General features: G+C 36.7%; 1 protein-coding gene across 10 annotated transcripts in view; it reads left to right on the top strand.

Moving 5' to 3' along the window:
• ZMIZ1 (zinc finger MIZ-type containing 1) overlaps window positions 1–12,595 on the top strand; it is a 528,960-nt gene that overhangs the window by 446,771 nt on the left and 69,594 nt on the right. The window contains exon 1 of one of the 10 annotated variants that reach the window (XM_053692114.1): window positions 2,459–2,598. The exons of 8 other annotated variants lie outside the window; for them this stretch is intronic. The gene's annotated coding sequence lies outside the window, so the exon portion shown is untranslated. Of the gene's footprint in view, window positions 1–2,458; window positions 2,599–2,647; window positions 3,146–12,595 lie in introns of those variants that run through there. One more of the 10 variants, XM_053692115.1, reaches the window with a different exon arrangement.

Genomic DNA, 12,595 nt, shown 5'->3' with positions numbered 1-12,595 from the left:
GCTGTGTTGTCTACAAATTCAAGCTCAGTTTAGCTTCTCCAAATAAGGCAATGGATGCAGTTTGGTTATTAAAAAGCTATTTCAGCAAACAAGGTTATGTAGTTTTTAAAATGTTGATTTAGCTGATATACTCTAGCAAGGCAACATAAATATCTTATTACAAAGTGTTTAACCACGTTGTGTGCGTTAAAGGAACAGTAAACATATCAGTCCAGCTTGGGAGCCGCAGAGAACTGCTGGTCTCGAGCAGCAATGTATTTTTGTTTTGTTAATTTGGAGGTGCTAGACTATTATATTTAGAATAATTTATCTAATATATATATATATATATATATATATATATATATGATACAGCATTAAAACCTTCTATCCAGATGCACAGATATCTTGCCTACCTAGTATTAATATTATACTTCCCTTCTACAAAACATTTATGAGGGTATCCTTAGGTTAAAAGACCTTCCACTGACAAGGGAATATAAAATCTATTTTCTGATGCTAATTTTGCATTAACTTATAATTGTCCCTAAGTGATGATTAAAGGGGGGTAGGACATAAATAATGACTTTTACTCTTTGCCATATTACCTAAAATATACCAAAATAATTATAGCTGTTCCCATTTGGAATGTGAGTCAGATGTAGCTATTGCTATTGACCACTGGGTGGTGATGTTCTTAAACAGTATAGCTGAATGACTCATTAAACGTATCTACCGCATATTACCAAGTACATAACTTGTTATATGGATTATCAGTAGATAGAATTGACCTACTGAAGGCTTAGTTTATTTCGTTTTATTCAACACTTTAGTTTGTGCTTTATTTGTTTATTTAAAACATAGTATTTTACACTTGAGTTGAACTTGATGACTGAGCCTCTATAGTTGCAAACTTATGAGAAACTCAGCTGTTTCAATACTAATGGCACAAAAAATGTTGTTGTTTTTAGTTTGTTTGTTATTATTAGGGACTTCTCTTTTAAAGTGATATATACCAAAGAGAATAACTTGTTTGTTAGTTTTTTTGGCCTGTTACATGCTTCATCTTAGGTAATACAAGATAACCATTATGTTTATACTCTACAAAGTCACATGGGGTGACACATTTTCTGATTATTATAAGTATGTCCACTGAGCTCAGTCATCTAAAAAAGGAATGGATTTTGAACCCAATATGGTGGATAACAGCAGTGCCAATCAAGATATCCCAGTATGGGTACCAAGTGTTTACAAACCCTTGGCTGACTGTACCTTTAAATATTTAGCATCCTTCTGTAGATAGTCAGTATTACAACTTAAACATCTCCCTTGTAGCCATATTGCATTTAGTTATGTGCTAACAAAGCTGGGGGGTTGGGATATCTGCTAAATGTGCAGTGGGGGTCACTGTTGAGATAGTGTATGTCAAGCAAAGAAAAATGCAAAACTGTTTTTTATTTTTTTGTGCATGGAAATATGTTAACATAGAGCTGTTTAAATGGATACTTTTGTAATAATATATATGTATTCTAAGTATAACAGATCATGTTTTCACTGGCTGATAGGGACAAGTCCTGGTGCTCTATTGGTTGATAGGATACACTGCACCAATCATACAATCAAAAGTTGTTTTTAGCAAATAGATAATCTGTTAAAAAATTAATACATTATAAGATGCTCTCTTTAAAATATGGCAAAGAAATGTTTTTTATCTTTAATGTATTTTTTGGTTTTAAATATAAATGTGACATTCATATTCATTTTGTGGGGGAGCTAAACCTTGCATTGTTTGAATACAATGTATTCTAACTATAAATGACCTACTAAATTGTATATGCTAATAAGCATACAATAGGATTGTGCACAAAAAAAAATAGATTGTCAGCTCTTTGGTTATGTAACATTTATTATTCGCTGCTTTGTTTTGATTAGATAATAACCTCTCTTGCTTAATTGTTATTAATCCTTTCCTTTCATAATCATTACAGAGACAAACATTTCTGGCTCCCACAGGAACTAAACTGTTAAAAGATACAATATTTCTGTGCTAACAGTAAACACAGTATCACACTTAAGCGGCTGTGGCAATGGGTAGTGTGTAGTCCCCAGCCATGCATTCTTTATGGTACTTAGTGTGTCCAATATAGCTGCAGTCAGAGGTATTCTGAGAATGGGGAGGCGCATCCTGAATGGGGGTTTTAGGTTTATATTTTTGTTTTTCGAACCTCATACAACATGCCTAATTTCACCTCTGTACTCAGTCAGTGAAGGAAGTAATGAGCAAAGCAGTTTGGCAGCCAGCCAGACACCCTTCCCCTCCTCTGGCTGATAAGGGGTTAAAGGATAGTGTTTAGCACCGCCCCTCTGTGTAAGTTTGGTAATGTGAGCTGCTTGGGTTTTTTTTTTTTTTTTCTTCCTCCTTTTCTCTCCATTTACACCCCCCTCCTCCTCCTGTCTCTCTCCTCTGCCTTCTGGCAAATGACTGAGGCTGCTGAGTGTGTGTGTGAATGGAAGCTGTGTGGTGTATATGTGTGTGTGTAACAGCAAACAGCAAGCTCTCTAGACACAGAAAGGGGAAAAAAGGAAAAAGCTTGAATTAGCCTGCCGCATGCTTCTCAGGTGAGACAAACCCCCTGTTCTGATCTGTCTTTCCTTCCCCAGCATTTATGCTATTTTTTAGCAGGTCTCAGACTGCAGTGCTACAGTGGGAGACTATCATTGTGTCTGCCTGAGCATGTGTGAAGTTATGGAGGCTTAACCTGATTCTCTGCATTGTCTCTGGAGGCAGAAACACACACAGCCAGTTGGCTGGTACACAGTTTGCCATTAGTAGGGAGCCCATCTGTTATTGGTTTTGCCTGGAAATCTGGAGACAAGCAATTAATAATTGATGTGTGTTGTGCAGTAGCTGGACAGGCAGAAGAGAAACGGAACAGGGTGTCCTTAGAGGGGAGGGAAGAGAAGACAGCATGAGCGTAGCTTCTGACTGCCTGGTGCTGAAATTAAAGACTTGAGTCTGCCTGGCTTTTGTTCTGTCTTGCCTGGAAGTGCTTTGAGACATATGTGGTCCCCATTCTGCAACAGAAGAGTGAGAGAGAGTGGGGAGCGCAGGAGGAGCGAACAGTGGGGGGGAGTGAACTGCAGGACTGGTTTGAATAAACTTGTGGTAAGTAGCTATCTTCTGGGGTTGAGGGGGGGTTAAAGAGGGGGAGGAGGGGTGAGCAGTCAGTGAATTTGTGAATATAGACAGTATGCCTGCAAAATAAATGCATTATGGGTAAAGAGTTGCACTGCATGGAGTAAAGATGCCATGATAACTGTTTGGAAGGCTTGACTGACCCTTTGACTGCCAGAGAGCTTTCTTTTCTGTTATAGTGTTAGAGTATAAGCTTTTTGGTTTTGTGATATACATTTACCCTAACCAGATGATTGCTTGCAGTTTATTGCTACATAATATGTTATGGCTTTTTCTAGCAGCTAATGGGTTAATAGTATTTGCATAAGCTCTACACCACCTGACTACAGACATTTTGATGTGTTGTATACTGTATGTGATATTAATGAATCAATTCCTGATCACATTGTACACTCCTGTATAAACTGTTTTTTTAACACATTATTGCATTTGTTTTGTAAGTTGAAATAAGTTATCCCAGGATCTTGTTTCTAAGTTCATTCTGGAAGTTTAATGTTTGTACTTTCAAATACTGTAATGTCGCTGCAGCAATGTGTTCTCACCTTGTTACTGCTCAAAGCGATCACAACATAATAAAGTATCAAAACTAAACTCCAATAAGCATAAATGTGTCTTCAGTAAGATTGGCAACCACTTGACTGAAGAGCTTGCAGTTTATACGCCTATTTGCTGAATTATGTAGCCGTTTTGCTCTGTTTGTTTTGAGTTCCACTTTGTTTTGTGCAGAAAGTAATTTAGGTTGTTCTAAGTAATCCACATGGTACCCAATTTTGATAAATGTTGGCAGGGACCCTTGCTTATTCCTGGGAGCGCTGAGTGATTTTTCACTGTGTGCTGGGGCATGGGAATTAGGATTGTCATTGATGTAAATAGCATACATCCTATTGGCCAACTTTCTGTATCCGGATGCATAAATTGAATATACTGAACAATACAGGGCATACGTTTCATTAGGTATCTAGACCTGCCTTGTAAAGGAGCACTTTTCTGTCTTTCAGCATTTATTGTGAACATGAATAGACAGAAGTTGTAGTAGTTTTCCCCATAGTGACGTGGGAGTGAGACATAATGTGTTGGGACTATCTGTGAGGCAGTGGGTGAAAGCATTTCAGCATCCCAGACGCATCTTCTTGTATTTGTTTTGTTTTTAAGTCTCCTAATTTATTGACCTGCTGTCACTGTTGCATAACTTAAGTACTCATTAAGAGACAATGTAAAGTGAGCAGTTTTCACTTTACAAATAATGGATTTGCTAATGTCACATTGTTAAAGGGACCACAAAAAAGAAAAAATCTCTTTCATAATTCAGAAAAATCATACAATTTTAAACAGCTTTATATTTTGCTTCAATTATCTAATTTGCTTCATTCTCTTGGTATCCTTTTGTTGAATGAGCAATAATGCACTGCTGGGAGCTAACTGACAGCCAATGACGAGGCATATATGTGCAGCCACCAATCAGCCGCTTCTGAGTCTGCCTAGGTATACTTTTCAACAAAAGATACCAATAGAACAAAACAAATTAGATAATACAAAAACATTGTAAAGTTATTTAAAATTGCATGCTCATGAAAGAAAAAAAAATTGTGTTTCATGTTCCTTAAAAACACACACAGATTTTCAACTTATATCATTCTACTATGCAGTGAATTACTAAAAAGCTCAGTTTGAAAAAGTCTCAACTGGTGAAACTTTATATTTAATATTGTCTAAAGCGTACTAAACTCATGAGTTTATAAATACACTTTAGTGTTTCTTTTTCTGGAAATCGTAACATTACATGTAAAATCATTTACCTACTGAGTTTCTTCTATTTTTGAAAGTCGTATAACTTGCTAATGTTGATACCTTATGTAATCCTTACAACACTAAACAAACCATCTGCCGCTGAAGTGTGAAACATTGGCTAGAATTACAACATTGGAAACGTTGGAAACAGGTGTTGGGTAATGGGTACCATTTTACATTTTGTGGGTGTTAGGATTTTTATTATTTTATATATTATTTATTTCAGATGGGTTGAAATCACAATTTCTTGATACTGATAACTCATTTTGAGGTTCTAATATTTGAATATCAAATGTAACTTGATTACTGATTTAAATGTTAATGTAGTGGGGGGAAATGGAACTTTTTTTTTTTTTTTTTTACAGTATTGATCAATCTGGGTACTAACACTTTAGAGCATTTTGTTATTGCCCTGTTACGTCTCTTTAACAATCAAAGTAATACTTATAGTGGGGGCCAATCTCAGATTCCTAAAACTTATGGAAGGTGTATGTTTAAATCTGCTGCTACCCTTCTGGCTCCTATAATCACTGATAGTTTGTAAAAAACAGAATGTATGTACAAAGTTGGGCTTCTACTTGTGATTATGTTGTTCATTGCAGGTGGACATGCCCTTTTCAGTGTTATGCGCATGTCAGAGGCTGGGTGACTGTGCCCATCTCTGATCTTTAAATCTGCACATGGGCATTTGTAGAGGTGTTCTATTCCTCAGTGTCACTAAGTAAGGTAAATGGGTGGAAACCTTTCATTTAACATCAGATAAAAAACAACTTTCTCATCTAAGCCTATGAGCCCAGCTGTTTGTAGATCACCTTCATAAGAGCTGAATACAACAGTGCAGCTATCGTCAGGGCCCTTTACCCATTAGATCCCTATAAATGTTATCTTGTATACCGCCTATGTTTATAGCACTACGGAATCTGTTGGCGCTCTACAAATATCTGATAATAATTAAAATCTTATCTAACTGATCTTTTGCCTGGAATTCCCGTCGACATAAGATATGTCTACCTGTCCTAGCAATTAAACTATTAAGTCCTAATATTCAAATTCTGGCTGTTAAACACATAGTGCAATAAGATTGCTCCATATGTTACATAAACTTGAATATGGAGAGAAAATCTAGAAATAAGATTGCAGAGGAGTGAACATGAACTCTCCAGTAGGTGGGAGTTTGTTCCCTAGACCCATTAATGGTTAATACTGGAAGCTTGCTCCCAGACAGACTCCCAGACTGTGCAGTAGACTGGGGCCCCTTCTCTGGCACCCACACACAGAACACGAGCAGTGACTTTATGGTAGAGATCCATGTGTTTATTACACAGATAGATAGTGAAATAGACAGTTTGGCTCCAACTCCCATATGAACTCAAGTTACTCTCCAGAAGTGTTGGATCTGAAGAAAGATTTCTCTGTGTTACTTAACCTCTTCACTCTTGGCAGATCTCATAATGTACTACTCGTTACGGGTCTCAGATCTGCCCCTTTTATTCCCTAGATTGGTGGAGTCGGGATGGAACAACACTTTGTATATTTAGGCATTTATACAAATGGTAAGTTTTATGCCTATAGGGACCATGTTTTGTGGCAGAGCCATCGTTATGGTGGTTAGCAGTTACAAGCTTTATTTTCTTAGTTGAATCAACTCTTGTCACTTGGTTACCACAGAAGCCTTTTATTAGGCAGTCTTCTCAATAACACTTGTTTTTTGGAAGTGGGTACAAGTAGGAGGTTTCCCCTCCCCCACAACAGATCTGCTTTTGCTCTGGTCAGATAGTTCCTGCAGCTCTATGTTTTCCCACTGTGATGAGATTATGGTCTCATAGAAATTGGATGCTTTAAAGTGACCGGCCATTGAATAGAGCCAACCACAGTCCTTTCTAGTGTCTTACAAATTGGCATAACAATGAGGCCAGGTGGCTTAACTCATTCCTCCCTGAACCCCTCTTGCCTTGGGCTGTTGTAGGGGTTGTAGGGTTATCTTTTAAGCACTTTCCTCTCTTAAAGGTTGGTAGCCCTACAAAAAAAAAAGTCAGATAAAAATATCAGCTGTGTCTAAAACCTCAGGAAGGATTAGTTTGCTTAAAAATGCAAAATCAAGCATCGAAAAAGCACAACGTTAACGTGTAAAGGACATAAAGTTTTTACTTTGCATATTGAATACTGAAACTTCACAGAAAGTGCAAAACTGGTCTGTGAGGTAGGAGCTGATTGGCTGATGAGGACAATTCTCACAGCTATGTCAGTAAGCAGTGATTTACTCTAAGTGCATTTAAAAGTGCAGGATCTTTTTTTTTTTTGATGCAGAATATAAAAATGACTTCAGTTTACCTTTTATTTGGTTGTTGTGTACATCTGTGTTATGGTGACAATATTTTACTGTACCACGCTTTAAAGTTCCCTGCAAATGTAGTATGAAAAGTCCAAAATCGGTATTGGACACCCCCCAAAAAAAAAACGACAAAAAACCCTGGTACCTACTGGTTAGATGCTGCAGAGACAGAGTAGACATCACTTTCCTGTGTTTTCCGGGTTTCCAGTACCAGTCAATAACACTTCTGGTAATCTGTAGATATTAGCAGATGATAGAGCGGCCCTTTTTTATTCTCCAGAGGGAAGAAATGGTCTGAATGCATCACAAGGACAATATGGCCCCTGCGCTCCAGTGCAGCCTCGCCCTGTTTCCTTATCACCCTCTTCTCGGTTTATGCCACATCTAAATACTCTCCCTCTGCTGTCTTCTAACCACAATTTATTTAATATCTCCTGATCATGTTCCTCAGTCCTCTCTACTTGCTTCACTTACTCCTTTCTCTCTTTCCAGTTTTTTACTTTGCTAAATTTTCTCCAATTTCATCTCCTCTTGATATTTTCCTTCTTTTCTTTTCTGAATAATTCCTTATTGGTTCCTCTTTAACCTTATCTGCTCTTGTGGATCAATTTCTCCATCATCCTTTCTCCTCTAAGCCTTGCTTGGGTGATATTATCTCACTGCCTAATTTGTCTATTTGGGGATATACTTTCATACACTACATAAAGGGCCTAATATTGTTTTATTTATATATGTGCAGTATATATCAATAAACAAACTCTAGACTGCAAAAAAATCTGCTAACAGCATAAACATTTTTAAACCATTTTGTCTGATGTTTTGTTAGTGAAATTTGCATTGTTGTGCAATCCAGGGAGACACCCTTTTTAAAAAAAACTGGTCTCCTCTGCTTTTCCAATTACATAAGATACTACAGTGGTAAACAGTCACTATCTACAATATAGAGGGTTATACTTCTGGAGTATGAAGTTTCAATTCATGCATGGATTTTGACAACAATACATTTGAAAAAAAGATTGTAATATAAAACCTTTAATTATACATATACAATGAGTATATTTGCATTATCTGTGTTGCCACATTTTCCTGTAATTTAACCCTGTAAATTGTGGATTTTCCAATTCTACAACAATGCAGACTTTACAAGCCCCTACATACCCTTAATTTAACTTAAGAAGTGATTAGAAAAGATACTGTAACACAATGTAAGTTTTTTGCTAACAAAATAACAACGGCTTGTCTTGCGTATTTCAGTAACACATTCAGATTGGCTCCTTCAAATAAGGCAAATGGTGAGGAGCTTGGACTTTGAAAAACAATTGCAGCAAACAAAGTGTTAATGTATTCAGAAGGTTTGCACATTCAACTAGACCATTAATTTATTGCACAACTACAGTTAAGTCTTGTAATTACTAGGTTTTTATTAGCATTTTAGTTCAAGGGCTAAAACTCCATATAGGTAGACTAGAGCACGTAGCTTTTATCAACTCTCAGGCGTTATTAATAATGTAAAGTAAACACAATTTCGTAATAAAGCAGGAGAGATGAGTAATGAAAGAAAAATTATTTGAGTTGGCCAGAGAGGTCAGGACTTGTGGTCTAGATTAGAATATCGGTGTTGTTAATGACCAGGTTTAAAAAAAAAACTTGTCTGCCATTCCAACCTATCCGTATTACCATGGTAACACATTATATGGCAGTTTGTATTTGTTTTTAATTATTGTTTTGTTGTCTAGAACCATTCTACTCCATAACTAGAATTGATGTTTGAATTGGAAGGAAAAAAACACTTGAATTAGAAAACAATATAACAGGAAAATCTACCTAATAAAAGTCAATATAAGAAAACGGGTATCACAAGATTTTCAAGTTTTCCCAAAAAGGGTTTTGGAGATATTGGAGGCACAGCCAGAAGTAGGTAGAATATACTGGCTGATTAATTCTATATTGATAACGAGTGCCTTATATGTCTTGATGCAGGGTTTTCACATAACTATTAATATCATATAATGATGTATGTTTTTTGTACTTTTATAATTCACGTTTAAACCCCCAGCTAAGAAATGTCACTTAAATGAACAAGAAATCCAAAATTTCCCTTTCATGATTTAGATAGTACGTTCAATTTTAAACAATGTTCCAATTTTATCAACCTTATTAATGTTGCTTCATTCTTTTTGTATCCTTTATTGAAAAGCAGCAATGCAATAATGGGGGCTAGTTGAACACATTGGTAAGCCAATGACAAGAGGTATATATGTGCAGTCACCAGCTAGCTCCTGACACTATCTAGGTATACTATTTTAACAAAGGATACCAAGAGAACAAAGTAAATTAGGTAATATAAATACATTGAAAAGTTGTTTTAAATGGTATGCTCTATCTTAATCATGAAAGAAAAAAATGGGTTTCATGTCCCTTTTAACGGATAAAGCATTAGTTTTATTAGGTCCAAGATGCAGCATTTAAATAGTTTGACACATTGTTCAGAAAACTACTGAAAATATATTTTAAGAGGGATTGGAACACGTTAGTAATTGTCCCTGTGCAGGGTATAGGGCAGGATTGGCAAATCTTTTTTGGAGGTAATAAAATATTTGAAGTGCCCATTGTATTTTTTCTTTTACATTTAAAGGGACAACAAAGTTAATTTATCTTATACATTCATGACTTACATCAACAATTAAAGTTGAATTGCTGTTTTACAAGAAACGCAGTGTGGTGGTAGCCCATGTGTAGTACCAGAAAATTTGTTTTCATTGCCACGGCTTTAAAGTAATGAGTTATGAAAGAAAACTGATGCATTTGAATAGCTTGTGATAAGTGGTTTTCAAATACATTTTGAACAGTTTCAAATGTAAAAACCCTGCAATCTGCGGTGCAGTACTTTTTCTATGGGGATTCTAATGTATTGTAATTAAAGTCCGTAGCTGATGAGCAGTTAAGTGATGATTCTAATAGGTAAAGAATATTGCTTCTGTGTATAACGTGCCAGCACTGACCAATGCTGTCTTCCACATTGTACCCGACGGTGCTATACCATGAATCCTAAACTGCCTGCTAGTCTTGAGACACAGCGCAAACTTTTGTACGATAAATGTTGTTTGCCTAAGTCATGGTTGTCCAAACTTTTCAAACAAAGGGGCTACATGGGAATTCAATGTAAGGGAAACAAGAACACACCTATATTGTCAAACTAGTAGTGTTTTAGCTAAATATATTGCGTTACACATGTTCCACCATATACTCACTCATGCTTTATTAAATGTAAGATTAAGCTTGACCAATATACAGTACTCGCTAGTGACAAGGAGGAGGGCTAAGCACAGGCTGTTACTGTCCCATTTTCTGGCTAACCATGTGGTGAGGCAGCCAGGCCAATGCCCTGCGCTCCCTTCCCTGGCCCCAAGTATGGAGTAATGACTGTAAGATGTAGATTACTGTGTGCAGGTTCCACTATGCATGCAGGTATATGCATCTGATGAGAAGTCTATGGGCATACACCTGGCATAATGTGCAAATTGTGTCTTTCTGCATAGAGAAGGTTAAAGGCTTTTCTTTCATGATTTACATAGAGCATACCTTTGTAAACAACTCTTATTTACTATTATTTTTAATTTTGTCTCATTCTCTTGGTATCCTTTATAGAGGGAGTAGCAATGCACTACTGGGAGCTAGCTGAATACATAGGTAAACAAGTGGCAAGAGGCATTTTAATGTGCAGTCACCAACAAGCAGCTAGCTCCCAGTTCCTGGGCCTACCAACGTATACTTTTCAACAAAGGTTACCAAGAGAAAGACGCATATTAAGGGGGAAAAAACGTAAATTAGAAAGTTGTTTAAAATTGCATGCTCTATCTGAATCATGATTTGAGTTCCATGTCCCTTTAATTGTGGTCTTTGAGTTGAAACACAAAACTAACTACAGTTTGTGGTGAACACATACACGGTTTCTGATTGGATTATCAAATAATTTTCTCCCTGAAATTAAAGGCACAGATAGATATAATAAATAGGTGATAGTAATGGTTAATGCATCACTTTCAGTGAAGTATTCTAGAGCTGTCTCTTGCTATTTTTTCACAATGTTGCATATTTTTACGTTGACCTCTTACGCAATGGACCAACCAGCCCCTGCTTCAATGCATTTTGAGTAAGAAAAGACTCAGTCAATCAAAGGTTGTGCTTCGCTATATATTTATAATCATGTGCCCAGCTAGTGCTACTGTCCCTTTAAGTAATTTTTTTTGAGGTTGTTCTCAGTATTCTATTATTTGGATACTATGTTACATTTAGGTCATTATAGTGTCTTTTCTATGTCCTTAGTAATCATTATCACAAACCAGAGACCTGGGCTCAGACATTCAGTTCAGGAGCTTGTGTTTGTTTGCATTATACTTGTCAGCGTTGTGTATGCTGCATCCCTAATGAAGTAACACAGGCTGATCAGCAACGTGCGACTACTTGTCCAGCTTGCTGGAATCACATGGCTCTAAGAGTATAGATTTCAAGGCGTCAATTCCAGAAGAGACAGCCAGCTTGGCCCTGAATCTTGGCTTTGGGAAGTGATCCAGGGAAAGAGGTTTAGAGTAATAAATCATGGCTGTGTGTGTGTATGTGTGTGTGTGTGTGTGTATATGCGTGTGTGTGTATACAGCAAATCTCCCAATTATATATAGCACACACACCTTCTTTTACTTCAGTGTTGGAATGTAGTTGTGTGTAAAAAGTGGCAGTCTTGGAGTTAAAGGGACACTGAACCCAAATCTTTTCTTTCAAGATTCAGATAGAGCATGCAATTTTAAGTAACTTTCTAATTTGCTCCTATTAAGTTTTATTCATTCTCTTGCTATCTTTATTTAAAAAAGCAGGAATCAAAGCTAAGGAGTCAGCCCATTTTAGGTTCAGCACCATGGACAGCACTTGCTTATTGGAGGCTTACATTTACCTACCAATAAGCAAGCATAACCTAGGTTCTCGACCAAAAATGGGCCGGCTCCAATGCATCACATTCCTGCTTTTTAAATAAAGATAACAAGAAAACAAAGAAAAATTGATAATAGGAGTAAATTAGAAAGTTGCTTAAAATGGCATGCTCTATCTGAATCATGAAAGAAAAAAAATTGCGTTCAGTGTCCCTTTAAAGGGACAGGAAACCCAAAAATTTTGATTCATGATTTAGAACATACAATTTTAAAAGACTTTCCAATTTACTTCTATTATGAAATGTGCTTCATTCTCTTGTTATCCTTTGCTAAAGGAACAGCACTGCACTACTGGCAGCTAGATGAACACATCTA

The sequence above is a fragment of the Bombina bombina genome, chromosome 9 (genome assembly GCF_027579735.1).
Source record: "Bombina bombina isolate aBomBom1 chromosome 9, aBomBom1.pri, whole genome shotgun sequence".
Classification (NCBI taxonomy): domain Eukaryota; kingdom Metazoa; phylum Chordata; class Amphibia; order Anura; family Bombinatoridae; genus Bombina; species Bombina bombina.
The sequence above is the reverse complement of the archived record's forward strand: the minus strand, read 5'-3'. Positions and strand labels throughout refer to the sequence as shown.